This window comes from Choristoneura fumiferana, chromosome 15 (assembly GCF_025370935.1).
Source record: "Choristoneura fumiferana chromosome 15, NRCan_CFum_1, whole genome shotgun sequence".
In the NCBI taxonomy this organism is placed as follows: Eukaryota; Metazoa; Arthropoda; class Insecta; order Lepidoptera; family Tortricidae; genus Choristoneura; species Choristoneura fumiferana.
In genome coordinates this window covers 844,969-865,594 of record NC_133486.1, presented here as the reverse complement: position 1 = coordinate 865,594, position 20,626 = coordinate 844,969, and the positions used below count along the sequence as shown (strand labels likewise).

Here is a 20,626-nt window from a genome sequence, read left to right as displayed (position 1 = left end):
TAACTAAAGTCATCGACATAGCTGGAAAAATATGCAAGTTGAAGTTGCAATGGGCGGGCCACATCGCTCGAAGAACAGGTAACCGTCGGGGGAGAAAAGTCCTCGAGTGGCGACCACGAACCGGAAGACGAAGCGCTGGCAGGCCTCCCACCAGGTAGACTGACGACATCGTGAGAGTTGCGGGAAACCGGTGGATGCAAGTGGCGAGTTGTCGTTCATTGTGGCGTTCTAATGGGGAGGCCTTTGTTCAGCAGTGGACGTCTTCCGGCTGATGATGATGATGACTAAATATGTAACTATCTTTGAAGAATATTAAGATACGCGTTGCCTAGTACCCATAGTACAAGCTTTGCTTACTTTGGGACTAGGTCAATTGGTGTTAAGTGTTCTGTGATCATCATCCCATCATCCCAGCCTATATACGTCCCACTGCTGGGCACAGGCCTCCTCTCAGAACAAGAGGGCTTGGGCCATAGTTCCCACGCGGGCCCAGTGCGGATTGGGAACTTCGCACGCACCATTGAATCGCTTCGCAGGTTTGTGCAGGTTTCCTCACGATGTTTTCCTTCACCGCAAAGCTCGTGGTAAATTTCAAATGTAATTCCGCACATGAATTTCGAAAAAGTCATAGGTGCGAGCCGGGATTCGAACCCACGACCCTCTGCATGAGAGGCGATAGGTCAAACCACTAGGCCACCACGGCTTGTGTTCTGTTGTTCTGTGATACTTATTATTATTGTCTTATCATAGAGTCGCATGCATCTCATGTGGTGCCAGTGCATCAACGTTATTAGTTTTAGTTAATGCTAAACCCATCCTGTTAGGTTTTAATTTCCGTAAGCGCTTAGCAGTTTTCCACAATGAACAAAGTGGGTCTGTGGGGTGGGTTACTCAAGTAATTGTCAGGCTGATGTATTTATGGTGTAGGTCGGAGCCCGAACCAGTGATTTATTGGACTCCCGAAAAGGACTTTTTTCACTAAAAATGTACTCCCGTAAATGGTATTGTATTTGGCACCCTTGGACACATTTACGAGGTTAATAAATTTATAGATTTTGCGTCGACCGCTGTGATAATGTTGCCTTTTTCCGTATGATTTAGCCTCGGTTTTGCATTGGTCTCTTATGTTTATTTAATGTGGCATTTATTTATTCGTATGGCAATAAGCCATAAAGTATAAACCTACAACATAATGTACCTACCCACCTTTAGACTTAAGTAAAATATTTACTTTGCGTGATTGTAAAATGTCAACCGTTTAAATTCACAATATAATATCTATATTCTGTATCCACTAAACTAAACTAAATACAACCGTATATTCTGTATCCACTGTATTGCGTCGTTGTCAAGGGTAAGCAGGCATTAGGGCTTTATCACACTTGCTAGTGAGCGAGTTGAAAGCGAGGCGAGCGCGCAGCGACTTCGCTGCGAGCGCTTAACGATTTCGCTGCGATTGCGTAACGAGTACGCCGCGTCTAGAGCTGGCCCTATACTACGAAGTGCCTAATTCGAACTTCGTATTTTGCCGTCCTGCTAACGCTTATGTTATTTAATTACTTTATGGTTAAGAGGAAACACAGGAGCCGTTTTTCATTACGGTATGGTTAAGAGAAAACACAAGGGCCGTTTTTAATTACGGTATGGTTAAGAGGAAACACAAGGGCCGTTTTAATTACGGTATGGTTAAGAGGAAACAAGAGCTTTTTTTAATTATAGTATGGTTAAGAGGAGGTCCGTTTTTCCATACAAACGTAGTTGTCCCTGTTTTCTCCCAGGAAGTGCAGTGGAACAAACATTTTTTCTTCCAAAAATCTACGGCCACTATTGACATGTGTCCTTAAGTAAAAAATTTTTTTGTTCATAAAAGAAATATTAACCTTCAAAAACCTAAAGAAATGCCAGATTTTACGCTGTGTACAAACACCCAGAAAACAAATTTGACTAAATTATATAAGTAAAAAATGGAAAACATAGGAACACGGCAAAAGTTTTTCTTTATTTTTTTATTAATAAATTAGTTAAATAAGTCAAGTTCTGGCGAAGAAATCAGGGGACTACGAAACGTTGATATAGGTATTTTCGGTCCAAGCTGCAGTTGTCTCTGTCGCGCTCTGCGGGGGGAGACTTGAGGTTCAGGCGACAGCAATAGATTTTCCAAATACCTATTTTTCAAATCTCTCGCCCTTAGGGTTTCCTCTTAAGTTAGCCAGTAATTATATTGTTACTAACGTATTTTTCTTTGTTTTCAGATTAATATGCAGACAGCTCCATATTTAGAAAAGAGATCAGCAAACTAATTTAAGGTATGATTCTAATTTTTGTTTTAAAATATTTAATTTCTATTACTATTATTTCTTTAATATTTATGGTGAGAGAGATGAATTATATTAACAAAAGCATGTTCCCGCGTCTTCGTCTGAAATGTTTTCGTTCGTGCGTTAATGGCAACTTAGTAAACCATAATAGCAACTTCTATCGTGTTCTCAGGGTTTCAAACTATCTTCATAACAAATTTCATCACAATCGTTTGAGTGCGTTAAGCGTAACAAGCAAACCAACTTAACCACATTCGCGTTTATGAGGCTGGTGCCAAATGAGTGACACAGGTGAGTGAGGTGAGTGATGCAGGTGGTAGGACCTTGTGCAAGGTCCGCCCGGATTGCTACCACCATCTTGCTCGCTAATCCTGCCGTGAAGCAGCAGTGCTTGCACTGTTGTGTTTCGGCGTGGAGAGTAAGACAGCCGGTGAAATTACTGGCACGTGAGGTATCCTATCTTAGGCCTCTAGGTTGGCAACGCGTCTGCAATACCCCTGGTGTTGCAGATGTTTATGGGCGGTGGTGATCTCTTACCATCAGGAGACCCATTTGCTCGTTTGCCATCCAGTCAAATAAAAATAAATAAATAATAAATAAATACACTATTGAGTGGTAGAGCCAAGTTGCTTTGCAGCACGAATTGCTCAGTGTAATGTCACCCTCACACAGAATATCGGAGATAAACGGCTGCACCAGCTGCTGCTGTGTTTCGTCCGATGAGTGTGAGCACCGGAGGCCTTCCCCTTCCCCCCTCTTTTACAGTATGACAGCGGCATTTAACAGGTCTACTATACCTTAGGGGGTACCGCCACTTCGTGTGGTGGAGAATCCCCCCCTGACCGTTCTCGTTCAGGGTGCCCTACGTATTACGGGGAGGGCAAAAACGAGCTTATCAGTCTCTCAAAGGGCCGGCAACGCACCTGTGACACCCCTCGAATTGACATGTGTTCAAGGGCGGCGGTGATTACTTCCCATCAGGTGACCCGCATGCTCGTTTTCCCCTCTTATATAAAAAAGCCCTCTTAATCTAAAACAAGACCTGTGCCTACCAGTAGAACGTAATGTATTGTATAGGCCAAAGGCGACGAGAAAGTTTTGCTGGTAAGTATTAAGAATACTTTGAACACGAAACTACTGTGAGTCTCTTTCATATTTAGTGATATAAACCCCGATAACTCACGTCTTAAATCGAGTTTAGCTCGACATGTTTCGGGCTGATCCGTAGCCCTTCTTCTGGGAGCACACGCCACGGTGTCTGCTACAAAACGCACTGGCACAAACTAACCACGTTTTCGTCGTCATTTTTGCTATTACCGTCCAATTTAGGCTTAACTCGATTTAAGACGTGAGTTATTTCAGTTAATAGTATTAAGAATAACTTAAATACAATTTTACATATGCCACAATTAGGTTAGACTTTTTTATACGAAGGGTAAAAGTAAAACAGCTTTCATGAATAGTTTAAAAGCAGGCCAAGAGTCGGGTTCATAATAATAAAGAGTTCCGTACAACCTACAGGTGGCATTATTAACATCGAGCAAACAATGTCGAAAAACCGGCCAAGTGCGAGTCGACTCGCGCACGAAGGGTTCCGTACCATCTATACAACATTCATAAGACATTAGCAAAAAACGCCAAAAAGTCACGTTCGTTGTATGGGAGCCCCTTAAATATTTATTTTATTCTGTTTTTAGTACCACACGCGGCCACAGTTATACATAATCAATGAAAATTTCAACTGTCTAACTATCACAGCTCGTGAGATACAGCCTGGTGACAGACGGACAGCGAATTCTTAGTAATAGGGTGTCCGTTTTTACCCTAAATAAGGCCCAGAGCGGATTGGGAACTTCACACACATTGTTGAATTACTTCATATTGTGTGAAGGTTTTCTCAAGATGTTTTGATTTGTATACCTTTACTTGAATGAATTTCATTTGCCCGAATTTCACTTGCCATTTTCCATGAAATATAATTATAGAACCGTGCTGTTTTCAGAACTTTTTTAAATGTCATCTTATAGAACGCGGTAGGTTAGGTTAGGTTATATCGAAAATACAAACTGAAACATAGATGCACAGAAAAACCAGAAAAATAGATCAAGCGCTGGGAATCGCACCCAGGTCCTCGGCATTCCGTGCCACGTGCTATACCGCTACACCACCACTGGACAGGGGTACAGACACGAATATCTCCTATGCACCACATATCTCAGCGTGTTTGTTTCTTATTTAGTCACTTAAGCACCTGGAGGACCTGGGTTCGATTCCCAGCGCTGGTCTATTTTTCTGGTTTTTCTGTGCATCTATGTTTCACTTTGTATTTTCGATATGGGTTTTAAGGAATGACCGTAAAAGTAACAAAATTTGGAGTTGAAATAAAAAATACAAAAGGACTCCAAAAACCAATATTAGGTTAGGTTAATTTAATATCGATTATTTCAGAAAGAAATTATTTTATAGCAAATGAAAATTATGGAAAACGATACATTATGGCATATGAAATTTTGGGCAAACGATAGAGAACCGTTTTGATTCACTCATCACCATCATCGTTATGATGATAACATAAATTTCGAAAAACTCAAGAGGTGTGAGTCTGTATCCCTGATCCTTTTCTTGAGAGACCATCAGACCATCTATATAGGTCAAACTAAACCACCATGACTTTAACTTCAATTTCGACTTCCAACTTTTAATATTGCTCTAAAAACACACTACGAGACTCAAAATAGTACATCGTTTTAATTTAGACCTAGATTTACTTTCTGAAAGGCATAAATTAAAATGCTATGTTATTTTGAGTTGATGCCCATTCGATCTTGATGTGCGAATTATTAATTATTATGTATGATGTATGTTGGTGAATTCCATTTTTTTGCCTGTCTCTTCATAATTTCCATTCTAATTGACAATCAGCGATTCCTTTGAAATAATAAGGTGGTATATTGCTTACCTTGTATATTTATCACTATTTTTTTTAATTTTGCTATAAAGACTTATTTTATTTTACCATTCATAAGACACAATCCCGTGACGAACAGACGTACAGACAGAGTACTTAGTCTTACTAACTTTTTCCCGCTTTTACCATTGTATACTGAACCCTAAAAGCACTACCTGCCGGCATATCAAAGTGGGCCAAGAAGGCCAAATCATAAATATGTAACCATTTGATATTCCCGCGCATAAATTTGACAGTAATGGAGGTTTCGGAGCAACGTTATTATTGCCTTGATTGTGTTTGATGTTTGGCCAAAACAGTGCCGAAGAAAAGTGATTTGGTGGTGCGATATCTCGCAATAACTCTTTTTGTTTACGTAATCAGAATGTTTCTGTTTGTTTAGCTTTTTAAGATCATCATCATCATCAGCTGGAAAACTGCTGTTGAACAGAAGTCTCCCCCTTAGAACGTCACAAAGCGTCTCGTCTCTTAGGCTTACATCCACCGGTACGCAACTTTCACGATGTTGTCAGTCTATCTATGGGAGGCCTGCCATATGCTTCGTCTTCCGGTTCGTGGTCTTTTCGAGGACATTTCTCCCCCAACGGTTATCTAGATTGTGACCCGCCCCTTGCCACTTCAACGCGCATTATTCTTCGAGCAATATCGGTGACTTTAGTTCTTCGGCAAATTTCAGTATTCCGGATTCTACTGCGCAAAGAAGCTCTGAGCTCTTCATAGCTCGTTGCATGATTCTGAGCCTCTCCAAGAAGCCAACAGTTAAGGACCAGTCTCAGAGCTATAGGGTCATTACTGGCAACACACATTGGTCGAAGACTCTACGTCTTCAAGCACTGTAGAATATTCTAATTAATTAATCTAATATTCTAATTCGACGATTGCAGGTGGTAGGATCTTGTGCAAGGTCCGCCCGGATTGCTACCACCATCTTGCTCGCTAATCCTGCCGTGAAGCAGTAGTGCTTGTACTGTTGTGTTTCGGCGTGGAGAGTAAGACAGCCGGTGAAATTACTGGCACTTGAGGTATCCCATCTTAGGCCTCTAGGTTGGCAACGCATCTCTAATACCCCTGGTGTTGCAGATGTTTATGGGCGGTGGTGATCTCTTACCATCAGGAGACCCACTTGCTCGTTTGCCATCCAGTCGAATAAAAAAAAGAAAGACATTACGAGGGTTCCAGAACGCTGCCAATCCGAGTTAAATTCTTCGGGCTACCTTTAGACAACAAAATTGTAATATCATTGAACATGCATAAAATACATAAAAACGTAAATAGAACTTCGTCTTTTGAAGTCGTTTAATACTAAAAGATTGTACATGTGACACACTACCTACAAAAATGGAAACAACTGGCCGAAACTACGTTTGCGTCGTTAGCATACTCTTATTGGAACCTGTCTCAAACTGACGCTCATCCGCTTCGAATGCATCCACAAAATCATTCGTAAATTCCAAAGCCATTCTAAAACTAGAACAGGGACTAAAAAACATAAGGTCCTCTTTGACAGCGGAATCAAAAGCGAGCTTCAGATTCTATGCGCTGTTCCACATGCTTTTTAATTTATTTAATGAGTCAAGTCGAGCTGTATGCGAATACGTGACATATTTCGACGATATGAGCTTGGGCATGGTTGATATAGGATTTTTTGTTGTAAGCAGCCATCTCGCATTTTCGTTTTTGAACTTTTTTATATGATATAGGTCAAACGAGCAGACGGGTCTGACGGAAAACAAGCATTTACGAAGACAAGGGTATACCTAGGGAGTTAACGAATCTGTTTATGTGCCTATATAGCCATTTCCATTTCTATTCCAGATCCTCGAATATTTTTTTTTAAAAGAATTTACCATTTCAAGGCATTTCATTATAATTAATGAATATTAAATTATTAGACTGAATATTTATGTTTCCAGTCTGCACTGGACCCGCGTGGGAACTATAGCCAAAGCCCTCTCATTCTGGGAGGACATCTGGCCGTGCCGTGGCGGCCTAGCGGTTTGACCGATCGCCTCTGAAGCAGAGGATCGTGGGTTCAAACACCCTCTGAGTTTTCCTAAATTCATGTGCGAAATAACATTTGAAATTTACCACCAGCTTTACGGCGAAGGAAAACATCGTGAGGTCACCTGCACAAACCTGCGAAGCGATCAATAGAAGGTGTGAAGTTCCCGATCCGCAGTGGGCCCGCGTGGGAACTTCCCAAGCCTTCTCATCCTGAGAAGAGACCTGTGCCCAGCAGTGGGACGTATAATAGACTGGGATGATGATGATTATTGTTGTGCTGCGAGTCTGGGCGGAGTGTCATCGCCTAATACCTATAAGTAATGGCGGCCGTACACACGGCACGGCCATTTATCGTCGAGGCAGCCACTTCCGCTCACACGCCACTTTTACACGCAATAGTTTGTTTACGAATACATTTTACTGGGAAACAAAGACATATTGTTTATTATGCAAGCTGAACAAGGGTGGCTTTTTAACCAGTGCGGCACTTAAGAGCGATTCATCCCATAGCCACCCAATGCTGAGTGTAGGCATTCTGCATTGCTCGCCACTCTTCTCGGTCCAGTGCTCTCCTCATCCAGCACCTTCCTTTCAACAAGGGCCTTCCCCTTAGAACGCCACAATGAACGGCCACTGGTTGCCCAAAATTCTCACGGTGATCTAGCTAAATAGTTTTGGCTCGTGGTTGCCATTTGAGGACTTTTCTCCCCAAAGTTATGTCCTCGAGCGATGTGGCCCACCCATTGGCCACTCAGCGGTAGCTAAGCTAAGCTAATTTTATACTGCAGTTTTCACTCATCAATGTACTCTTTATAAAGAATTATTTTAGCCTTATTCCCTGGAAGCGGTTGTGCCGGCTTGCCGAGCACGCCCTCCACAGTCAGGACGAAGCTGTAACGGTGGAAACACCAACAGCACTACCAAAGTCAAAATAAAGCCTTATTCCCGCTTCAGGCATATTTTCTAAAACCCTGTTCACCCTAAACAACCCGCCACTGTTCAACTACATCTCCCAAAATCTAAATTTATTCTTGATTCACCAGCTTTTAACCCGTAGTAAAATCAAAACCCTATTGTGTGGCTGCCGTATGTTATAAAAGGTTCAGGTCAATAGTTTGTTATGTTAATATGCGCCAATCCCTCGGGTCACGTGTGAATCGATAGCATTGACCTTATGTAGGGAGCTTTAATTTACGAGTGCGAGGCGGAGAAACTCGTAGAAACACTTAACACTACTGTTTACCCGCGACTTCCCACGCGTATAACATTATATACAGCCGTTGAATATAAAATTCCGGAATTTCACAAAATTCTCGTGGAAATCCCTGTGGTTTTCCTTGATGTTGCATTAAAACAACCATACCAAATTTCATCTCTAAGCTCAACGGTTATTATTTCGAAATTTTGTCCACATCCCGTAGGAATATCGGCAAAAAAGTAGCCTATGTGCTATTCCAGTTATCCAAGCTATCTACATACCAAATTTCATCCAAATCCGTTTAGCTGTTTCAGCGTGAAGGAGTAACAAACATACACACACGCACACACGTACTCGCAAACTTTCGCATTTATAATATACATAAGTAGGACTAGCCATCACTTGCGGCTTCTATAAACCATTAGACCTGACTCATCTTCTGATGAAGATGACGCGGGAGACGTCCACTGCTGAACCAAGGCCTCCCCATATAATATAACGTTTTAAACTTTCGTGATTCACTCACATAATAATCAAATATAAAACTACAGTATACATGGACTTAATAATAATAATACGGGATAATATTTTACACAATTAAACATTCTACATACGTTATATAAACGTTTCAGAAGCGTAGTGGAGGAGTCAGTGATGGGCAAACTTAAAACGTCACCTTTCACGTAACGCCAGCGCCTATGGCTGACAAAATGATATGCACTAGATTGAAAAATGTGATCAAACTGGGGAAACTTGAAAAACATAATTTCTAAACTCATCTTTCCGCTGTAATGTTGGCTGGCTGGCTTTCGCGGATTGATTTTAAGTTTCACCTGATTTCTTGCTGCTTTCTTCAAGCTATTACATTGCTCCGCTTGGTTGACAAGTGCAGTGACGTACCATAAAACTTTCTTTTGCTATCGAGCTATCTTCACACAAATTTCAATTTTCTTACAGGTCTAAACAGGTTTTTAAAGACGTTATACATAGTTACCTGTGAGCGTGCATGTACATGAGTGTGTTTTTCTCAGATTTAGTAGATCTTTAGCCTAGCTACATACCAAATAGCGCGTTGTTACCAAATATAATATATATTTGCCATATTATCACGCTATTTTCTACTAATATTTTTGTCACGAGTAGACTGAAGTGTGGGGTGTCAAGTCTGCCTAGCAGCGCGAGTCTTCAAACTACCCACTTGATCACTAATAGTACCGGCACTCGTATCACGAACTACCCGCACTTGGTCACTTTTATTAGTCACCCTATCACACCGACACACAACACTAACAACGTGTGATCGTCCCTCCGAACATTCATCCCGACGCCGACACTTATTAATAACAGGATTCCACGAAGATGAAAGCATATACCCATTGTCCCGGTTGAAACCCCCATATAACGCCACACTGAACGACAGCTCGCCACTTGCATAAGCCAATTGCCTGCTGTGACGGTATGTGGCACATGGTTTATCTGGATCCTACCGATAGATTTGGAATGCTGCAGTATCGATCTCACGCGCGATCGATTCAGAGAAACCTAACCATAGATTATCTTAGATATGTTCTTGTACATAAGCTAGAATTTACTTTATATAATTAAAATCAGAGCAGTTTTAGTCAGTTCAAGTTAACCCGTCAAAGTAAAGGTAAAGTCGCAATTCTCACGATATTAGCCTTCCGGCTCGTGATCGCTACACGAGGAATTTTCTCCCCAAACGGTTATCTGTTCTTTGAGCGATGTGGCTCACCCATAGCCAATTCAACTCCAAGAGATCGTATCACAGGCCTTTTCACTTGGAATTGGGCTAAAACTCCAAAATAAGCGTTGTCCCAAAGAGAAGACCAAGCTAGATTGATTGTTCTTGCACCTGAGAAAACGAAGAAAATATAATAGAAATCATTAAGAGCCTTTCCCGAGATAACTAAAATACAAATATAATAATCGTTCAAAAGCATTAAAGCATTAAATTAGAAAAAATATATGCATTGTTATATAATGGAGTAGAATATTAAAGTTAACTTGCATCGTAAAAGTATCTGAGATACCGCAAAATTATTAATTAAAAAAGTTTTTATTTAAATCAAATACAGAATACGTTGTAATAGCAAATGAAGCAAAATATAACTAGCACCTACGCTCATCTGATCGGAGCTCGCACTCTCTAAAGATTATTTTACACCGGTGAGGCGAGACGAGGCGGGACGAGACGAGAAATGAAAGCCGCCACGAGCGAGCGAGGCGAGCGAAAATGCATTTCAATTCTCGTCTCGCCCCGTCTCGTCTCGCCTCGCCGGTGAAAAATCACCTACAGAAAGAAAGAAAGGTTTATTTTGGCTCCATAAGTACCACCTAAAACTAAGACTAAGACTAAAACTAGCACTAAAACTATTTTACTTGGTGACACGTCAGGATACCAAAAAGGGTCTCCACTCAGCATGTGTTGCCGCACATGACGAGTATGTGCAGTAACGCTGGTTTTCTATGGAGCCCTTCACCTTCCTCTCATTCACTCGACAGATGTCTTCGGTCATTCGGTCCGCTCGCTTCCATAAAATCATTCGTCCACCAGTACCCTCATTCCCACACACATAGGTCTATAATTATATATTGGTAACATAAGCGTAACTGCTATTTAAACTTTTATTCACTAGCCCCCATTAGAAAATATTACTTACCTTCCACCTTCTAATTAGTTACCTACCTTATAATTATTTAAATCGCCTTTGCCGTTTATATTGTATTTTAGGCATTAGGTAGTCTCAAGTAGAGGATCGTGGGTTCAAATTGTCGATATTCATGTGCGATACATTTCAAATTTACCACGAGCTTTACGGTGAAGGAATACATCGCGACGGAACCTGCACAAACCTGCGAACCAATTCAATGGAGTGTGTGAAGTTCCCAATAGTTCCCAATCCGCTGGACCCGGGTGGAAACTACGAACGTCTGAGAGGAGGGCTGTGCCCAGAAGTGGGACGAGTATAGATCGAGATGATGACTGTACCTCAAAATTTAACCTTTTTTAAACCATATCGCAGCGCTAAGCCACGTTGCTATAGACCGGTATTTTAGCAAAAGCTTCTCCCTTAAAACCTTCATAATCACCCGAAAGGGACGAAAGTTATGGCGATAAATAGGCTCAAAGCACCGTAAACACGGATAAACCGCTTACGTTAAAACCTTTTAGTTTTTACCACAGTTTTACGAGAAATTTAGAGGCGGCTGGAACTATTAAAAACAAACAACTCTCTAAAGGTTAACTAGTGGTTTTGAACTGTCAGAGATTTTTTTGATGCCGCTAATTCGGGAGAAGATTTCATCGAGAAAAAACTAGTGTTCCATTTTCGCTATTTAGGCTCCGTTGCTACCAGATATGTGTGAGGAATATCTTTTTCATGAACCAATAGAAATGCTTCATTTACCTCGCCTCGCTCCGTTCAGCTGTTTTCACTAGAGATGTGCTGTGCGAGGCGAGGTAAATGAAACGTTTCTATTGGTTAATGAAAAACAAATTCCTCGCAACACACCTCGCATGTCGCATGTGTTGGTGGAAATGTAGCCTATGCGCCATTTTTTGTATGTTCAGTTTGTCTTGTTGTAAAAATTTGTTTTATTTATAATAATTATTTTTGATATAATTGAGAACATTTATGTAGGTCGCATTTATGCAGGTAACATTTGTGTTGTCTTTTATTGTATTTTATTAATTTTGTATTTTTTTTTGAGTATTAGATAAAATGTTGCCAATGTATTTGGAACGATAGTTTTTTTCACATAATGTGTAAGATACAGTAGTGTATGTAACTGTACATCCGCATCCGAAAAGTCGTGTGATGTTATTATTAAACTCTCCTGTCCCGCTCGTTTCATAAACGCACTCTCGTGTTTTGCACCTTATTATATAACAGTCACGTAAACTATAATAGTTTTATATTTAATAGAAAACTAAGACCGTAGCATCAAGGGAAAACAAACCGCATCGGTTTTCTATTCTACCTGCAATGCGACAGGAAATTGGTTGGTATAGGTCCCGTCGTTTGTTTAGTTTGCATTGGTTTTAAAATGGTTTTTTAATAAAAGCGGTTACTTTATTAGTCTGTCTGTAGAACCTTGCCTTTGTAAATAATTTCGGTTTGTCTCTAGCAATGCTTATTGGATGACGTAAGATGTCACAATGAAAAGGTCTGTGGTGGCCTAGGAATCAAGTGGGTTGACTGTAAATACATGAAACACAAATTCTCTTAAAAATTAGCATGATACAAACCTGGAAAATAGAAGGTACCAACGTAAAAACATCAATATTTCTTAAAAAGAAGAAAGATAGGTACAAGTGAGTGAAGTTTGCATTCCATCTCTTTCTAGAAAAGTGTTTTTTTTTATATCTTACTGTTGTTGTCGTGTTCATGTTTGAATAGTTATGAATATATGTATATATTTTTATCAGGAGACAATGTATACCAATTGACTAGTTCCAAACTAAGCAAAGCTTGTGTTACGTACAAAAGTACACAACTTGTTTGTACTGTATTTAATACAAAAAATACGAGTGTATGTATCTACAAAGTAGTCCAGTACCTTTTTTTAGTGCTAGAAATAAAAACCAACAGAACTAGCTGGAATCAAGCAGATAAAGTTTTTGATAATAAAGATTTTACTAAAGCGGTTCAGTAAAACTTCCGAGATATTTTTAGCAAACTTACCAGCACAAATGGTTGTCATCAAAACTTTAGCAGGAACTTTATCGTAGTAACTTAGCTCAACTCTAAGTGTTAGGTATATACGTCATAGATACGCACTAATGGATGGTAATTTATTAGAGGATTTCATAAGACGTTGTCATGAATGTTAGCTCACAGATAGTATTACCCCAGAACACACAAAATGAATCATATCCCTCATTTAGTTCGTATACGATACACGAATTTCCAGGGTGTGTATTATTAGGTCGTAAATTTCGGGTCATACTTTCTGGGACGTGCAATAATTGCACCCATGTTTATGATTATTTCACCAGTACAAAATGACTTGTAGGCTTAGATATAATACTAAAAAATACAACTAATATACAACTAAAAAAATATGTGCGACAAGCGCGGGTTAAACTCGCGTGGGGAGGGTTCCGTATTTAAATGGAAATTACAGAAATGTCTTATGTTACTTTAAATACTAACAAGCTTACAATAAAATATAATACAAATACAATGATTCTTTATTGTACACCAAATAGTAAGCGACATAGAAAACAGGCACACAGACAGAAAATTACAAGGTTTACAATAGGCGGCCTTATCGCTTCAGAGCGATCTCTTCCATAAGGTTCTTCTGTGATAGGTTTTCGTGCAGGTAATTTTTAAGAAAAAACTATTTCCTGTCCCTTATTCAAAATTTTAGGCCCTGCAGTTCCAGAGATACGGATACGAGGGAGGAGATGATCAATACTTTCTTAAACAACTTCAAAGTTACTTATCTTCACATATTTTCTTTTACATATTTTCTTAAATAACTTCAAACTTACTTATCTTCATGTTATTAAATTTGTCACAACAAGCCCTTTGATTTGGTATTTTAAGGACTTTTCCACACCGTGTTTCTAAAACGCGCGTCGATGACGCGTTTAAAAAACGCGGTGTGCAAAGGCTCCAATAATATCACACAATATAGTTTGTGTGTAAAAATGTGTTTGAATATTTATTTACGTTACAGTCCGTCTTTCAGTTACCGACACATTATGTGCACCAATTTTCAACTCAGCCGGTTCAGTACTTTCGGAAGAAATTGCTTGTGACATACGGATACAAAGATACGTGGTTGATTCTATAAGGGTAACATTTTTCCCTTTTGGGTAGGTCTTCCTCCTTACCTCGTACGCCTCAGTATTGAGGGTCGTGTCTCCCTTCAGAACCACTTTCTCTATTTCTGCCCCTGGCGGTGAAGAGGGAGTATTAAGAGAATGGCAGAGAACTGCGTCCATGTGGTATTTTGACAATATTTCCCATCTATTACTGAGGTATACGGAACCCTAAAAAGAACCACAATACAACAGTAGCATTTCTAAGGCTGCCGGGACACAATAATTCTCCGATTTAATATATAGCCATGTATTTTCCCTCGGCAACACTCTGTCGCGATAAAATAGTATATTAATGTTCTGAAACGTTAGTGTTTCGGATTATGCTGTAACATGATAACATGTAACAATAAATTACTTATTATTGTTACTAGGATTATATTGTGGTTCGGCTCGATGTGGAGAGGCGTAAAAATGGCTACATCGATTTAAGAAGGAAATACACAAGATAACATTTATATCCCTCTTAAAACGGAACCCTTATAGTTTCGCCATATCTGTCTGTCTGTCGGTCTGTCTGTCGGTCTGTCTGTCTGTCTGTCCAAAAATTTAGGGTAGGTACCTCCCATAGACATAAAGTGGGGGGGTGATTTTTTTTCTCATCCAACCCTATAGTGTGGGGTATCGTTGGATAGGTTTTTTAAATCCATTTTTGGGTTGCTAAAACGATTTTTCGATTCAGTGATTTGTATGCGAAATATTAAACTTTAAATGCAAATTTTCATTAAAACCGAGCGTCTGAAAAATTCAGAATGTTAGAAAGTATATAAAACTTTCAAGGAAAACTATAACGGCTAAGTTTGCTTGAGAATTATTAGTAGTTTAAGAGTAAATAGCAGCCTAAGGTATAAAATATACCTAAACTTGGAAGATTCCGTATAAAATACGAAATCCTTAGAAAAATATTACTTAACTTTTTCCTAATGGCTACGGAACTCTATTTTGAGCGTGTCCGACACGCTCTTGGCCGGTTTTTCTGAAGATAAGTCTGTAAAACAATAAGCTTCAAAAGTAAAACGTAAACTAAATAAGAAGAAAATATAAAAACAAAGTCGCGTCATACCCTGTACCCTTAGTGTAAGTTTTCGGTTACAAAATATGTCTCAAACGCAAACGTTCCGCTAGAGGCGCTGTTCGTGCCTCCATATAAATTGAGATTTTAACGCGAACGCGATCGAGACGTATTTTGTAACCGAAAACTTACACTAAGGGCACAGGCGCTAGACCTTCAGTTTATAAGTCCAATACTACACGACTGAACCACACTGCATTAGCAGTTAGATTACCATTAGGTAGATCTATCAAAATTACTGATCAGATTGCGCGTGAAATTTTCACAGCAATAAAAAAAAACATTAAAATTCGTAAATATACATTTGCATATTATTATGCGTTTGCGTGCGAAAATCGAAAATGCTCAAAAATAGGACCAAGCTAGATTGATTGTCACAGCATTCGTCGAAATTGTTAGAGCCGTTGCCAAGATCCCTATTTAAAAATATAAAGCATAAATAAATATACAATAATTGCTTGAATAAGAGCTCTTTCCGCTTTTGTGGCATATCTTATATGCCGTGTTTATGTACATCTAACTTAATGAATTTATTATATTTTTTTGCTTGGTATTTTCTTTTAACCGCACTTAATGTTTATACGTTCACCTTTGTACCTCTTTTCATAATCTGCATTCTGCACTTTTATTTCTAGTTTTTAACCGACTTCAAAAAAGGAGGAGGTTATCAATTCGGTTGTATGTTTTTTTTATGTTTGTTACCTCAGAACTCCGTCATTTATGAACCGATTTGATTTTTTTTTGCGTTCGTCTAGGAATATTTTTAATTAGGTCCCATAAGCACCAAATCAGGATCTGATGATTGGATCTTAAGGAAATCGAGGGAACTCTTCAAATGTTGTAGGGACACCTATAGTAAATTCAATTTATTTAGTAGTAACTCGTGCATTTGCTCTTGAAAATCATCATTTGGTGAAGTGGAACTGATGATGAAGACCACAGTTGACCATCGGAGTTACTACTCAATTACAAGTAGTTCAACGGGTTGAATTTTAATTACTTTGACACAGTTGCTAAGCAACTTATGGTCCTCGTAATGCATCTGGTAAAATGGGTGGTGAAGCACCAGGACTCCTCAATAATGAACGTCTCAGCATCGGAAAAAGCAATCTTTCGTAAAAGATGACGAGCAGTTGATATTAAACTATTGCATCTTAGATTATTTACACTAAAAAGCGTGAAAAAAATTATAAAAAAAATTGAACCGACTACAAAATACCATAAAAATAATTTACTACCAGTCTGAAGTCAGTCGGTGCCTCAGCACGAGCCAGCAGGAGTGGACCTATAGTCATCTACCCCACCTACTCACTTTATGTTCAATATAAAGTTAGTTAGTTATGTGCAATAAAGATACATACAGACAGTCAAAGAAACTGAATTGCAATTCACTTTCTTTGACTCCCATGAGCTGTGTACTACTAATGTCATTTTGCCCCATGCATCTGCCAAAAAATCATAGTGAAATTGATTATATTATGGTGTGTACGGTGCGCGTATTTACAATCTTCTCTGTCTCAGGGTTGTTGCCGTAGTAAAAGTCGATAGCATGTCAATCTCAACAACCATTTTACCCCTGCCCTACTAACCCTAACGTCCAATTTTGTCCCTGAATAAAATAAATAGCACCAATTATACAAGAGAAGGCGTAAACAAGTAATAATTTAGTTCAGTGGTTCCCAAAATTTGTTGATCAGGAATCACTTTGAATTTATTAATATTATTATAGCAGATTCTACACACACGGTTAAAAAACAAGTCAAGTGTGTGTAGGACTCGAACAAATTCGTTGATAGTTATTTAATATTCGAGCCCTCTCTTGAGCAAAATGTACATTATATAGTTACTGACATAGACGAACATGAAAAATTATGATTTTCATATTTCTCTTATTGGTTGTGCTGTAAGATTTAGCTTCAAAAATCAAATTTCAAGTATCCAGACCGGAAGTACCTTGTAGGTTTTTGGTTACGGCAATATGTATGGAAACACCATTTTGACTGTATAATTTTGAAGTCAATGGACTTAGAACTTGTTTGGTTCTGTACGTCAAATGGATTTAATTATTACCTAAATATATTTTTTAGCTTACTTGTAAATTTTAATCAGGCAATCTTGTTTGTATTAACAAAATTTTTACTTAAGAGAAGTTTCCCTGCCGGCCGCGCGGCCGCGTTAGCGTATTCGTTTGGGATATTGCTGTCTTTATCGCTCGTGACATAAGCGCTCGCAGCCGTCCCTCCCATGCCTTCCGCAACGATGTTATATCGAGATAGCTGTAGGCTTTTCAAGATTTGGGCGGTTAAATTTTGGGTTTCGTTTTTCTCATAGTATATGAAAAATAGTACAGAAATCAATGATATTTTACAATCAAGATATTCATTATATTTTCTATGCCTGTGGTTTTTTCGATTTTTGTAAAAATGCTTTATTAGTCTGTAATTCTCATGCAAAGTTGACATCTTTTTTTTGTCGACTTTTGAGCTCCTGTAATTCTGATATTTCATATTTATATGAAAATCTGAAAAACCACAGGCATAGATAATTAAGTCTAGTCCATACTTACAAATTTCATCTATTTCTGTTGCCTAGTTTTCAAATGAGACCGGGACTACGTTTGTACGGAGAATGGAACGAAGAGACTTCTCGTAACTTCGTGGGCCTGGCGTAATATATATTTGACTTAAAAAAAAAATTGAACTTTACTTGATTAATGTTCGGTTCAAATTGTGAAAACAGAAATTTTACGTCGGGCCTCAGGAGATTAAGCTTGTACAATATTTTGCGAATCATATTTTAGACTTGCAGACCACTAGTACGCCACTTGTTGGGAACCACTGACGTAGTAGCAAGGCCTTGGTAATATAAGCTCCAATTTCCTTTCATAGTTTATGGTAACAAGCCCGGCTAGTATACTGTTTTATGTGGCAACACTATTGTTTTAGGGGTCGTTCGGCGGATGGCAGGAAAGCCACTAAGTTTAACTATGCATCTGGCCCTATACTACGAAATGCAAAATTCGATGTTCGTATCCTGCCGTCCCGCTGACGCTTATACTATTTAATACGAGAGTGAGAGGGACGATACTAAACAACTTCGATTTTCGAATTCCGGAGTAGCCCCCCTGCGGTTGATTATCTTCGGTTCTCTGCCCTCTTAAGGCTACGGTTCCCCCAGAGAAGTGTTGCGAAGAATGTGTTAAAAGAGCGGCCACACCGGTGCTTAAAAGATGGTGACGGTACGGAATCGCAGTGACGCATCGTATGCACACCGTTTTTATTGCATGCTCTCCACGACGCTGCTAAAAATACGCAAACGGTGCGGAATCGTAGTGCCGGGCCGTAAACGTCAGGACTTTACCGCATGCTCTTCACCAAAAGTCGTGACGTTTACGGCATGTCACAGCGATTCCGTACCGTCATCGTTTTTTAAGCAGCGGTGTGGCCGCTCCTTTATCCTCACTCCGCGCATCTCTAGTGGAAACAGGTAAATGAAGCGAAGAATTTGAAATTTTCCACGAGCTTTAAAGTGAAGGAAAACATCGCGAAAGAACCCGCAAACATCTGCGAAAAAATTCAGTGGTGCATGTGAAGTTCGCAAACCATACTTGGCCCGCGTGGGAACTAAATGGGAACTATACCCAAGTCCTCTCATTCCAACAGCCACTCTGTGCCTCACAATGTGACGTATATAGACCGAGATAATGGTGTAACGAAATATAGATAAAGTGCCTTTTTTATCAGAACCTCAATAACGCCCCGGAAAAATAATTGGCGCCACTTTACCCCATCCACATACTTGTGCAACGTTTACCCATCCACTCAACACGAGGAAGACCTAGCGTGATTGCCCGCTGTCCCCTTCCCGTAAAGGAGACATTAAGCCCCCCCTCCCTCAAAGTCGGGGGGCGCGCGCGAAATGATTTTTTCTCGCGACACGAGCGTTCATCACGAGCGAATGAGTAGGGTGGCCAAGTGTTGGCAACTGGCTGGGTCAAATAATGATAATATAAACAATAAATCATTTATTTTCGGATAACTGAGTAGATCCAAGTATTGTTAGTGTGTTTCGGTACTGTATACAATTGCTCTTATGAAACTATGTTAATATTCATAATTTATTCATTCAAATTCATGCTCATTACATTATCAGATGGTAGTTTTACAAGATGGTAGGTACATGACGATGACCTTTAAGGATATAGAATGTCAATCTAATAAAATATTTACATAATATAATATTTATAACACATTGGTATATATAGCTTATATAATTCATATTTATCTTCTTATCTTTATACAGCGTGTATTTTTGATACTACCTCAAACTGTAACCAGACGAAGATTTAAGTGCTGTGAACCGATATCAAAACAAATTGTTAATTTAGAATTAACAACCAGAGCGTAGGTAATTAATTTTTGAAATATTTTCGAGCAGCAATGTAATGCGTACAATAACTTGATAAGAAAGAGAAGCTGTCACGTCAACAAGTGCAACGTTTTGAATACAAACAAAGTAGTATCGCGTTTACATTGCGTGCTAATTAATTTTGTAAGGAAAAAATTTTTTTTTTTTTTTTTACTGAACCGTAGTAAAATGTGATTATTAGGGCCTTCACTTAAAGTTCCCTTAAAGTTCGAGGTAGTATCAAAAATACACGCTGTATTTATCTTGTGTTAGTAAGCAGATTACATTAAATTAATGTCCATGTCATTCAAAGCCTCTTTCTCTATGGCTACGTACGCACTATGCGGCTAACACTGTCCCCCATGCCACGGGGGCCTTTTTACAAGCTTTAATTTAGCTAGCCGTGTTGTTGTTATTTTTTGTTTGTGTCAAATCTTGTAAGTTCATTTTAACCCACTTCCGGTGGTCAGATTGATTTAAAATTTGGTGTGCACATGTAAATAAAATGACAATGCAAATACAGTTAACAAAAAGTACACTCAGCAAAAAAAGCTTGTATTAAAAATGAAATTTTGAACAGAACCTTTTTTTTATTTAGTTAAGCACCTTACCTATTAAGTTTTTAAGTACATATTTACCTTACAGTTTTTAGAACAACTTCAGTAATAAGATAGATAAATAAAAGAAACACACACAATCAAGATTAGAAACAGATACAAAACATCAATCTCTGCCTGTCTGTGTGTGATCTGTTTTCTGTATCGCTTACTATGTCTGGTAAAGAGTCATTGTATTGTATTGTATT

The 20,626-nt window shown here is 39.1% G+C and overlaps 1 protein-coding gene across 3 annotated transcripts in view; it reads left to right on the top strand.

Moving 5' to 3' along the window:
- The window catches only part of LOC141435664 (uncharacterized), a 410,065-nt gene that overhangs the window by 366,932 nt on the left and 22,507 nt on the right, over positions 1–20,626 (top strand). For all 3 annotated transcript variants that reach the window (XM_074098407.1, XM_074098404.1, XM_074098406.1), the window contains one exon: positions 2,253–2,306. The gene's annotated coding sequence lies outside the window, so the exon portion shown is untranslated. The remainder of the gene's footprint in view (positions 1–2,252; positions 2,307–20,626) is intronic.